Below are 272 nucleotides of genomic sequence, written 5' to 3' on the forward strand. Positions count from 1 at the left end.
CTCATACGCCGATGCCGCCCCACCGACGCCGCCGCCCTCTCTGCCGGCGCTGCCATCGGCTCTCACCGCCACCACCGTCGCCGCCACTCCCGTCGCCGAACCTCGGTGTGGTGCTGTGCCGCCAGTGTGATGTCTCCCTCCGCCGCACGGTTGTTCAGCTCAGAGCTGTGCTTGCAGCAGTGCTGTGCGCCTACAGTGGCTTCAGGAGCCAACAAGCCACGTCCTCACGGATCGGTACAGATGATTACGCCAAAGGGAGTCGACTATCGCCG

This window comes from Emiliania huxleyi, assembly GCF_000372725.1.
Source record: "Emiliania huxleyi CCMP1516 unplaced genomic scaffold EMIHUscaffold_1045, whole genome shotgun sequence".
Classification (NCBI taxonomy): domain Eukaryota; phylum Haptophyta; order Isochrysidales; family Noelaerhabdaceae; genus Emiliania; species Emiliania huxleyi.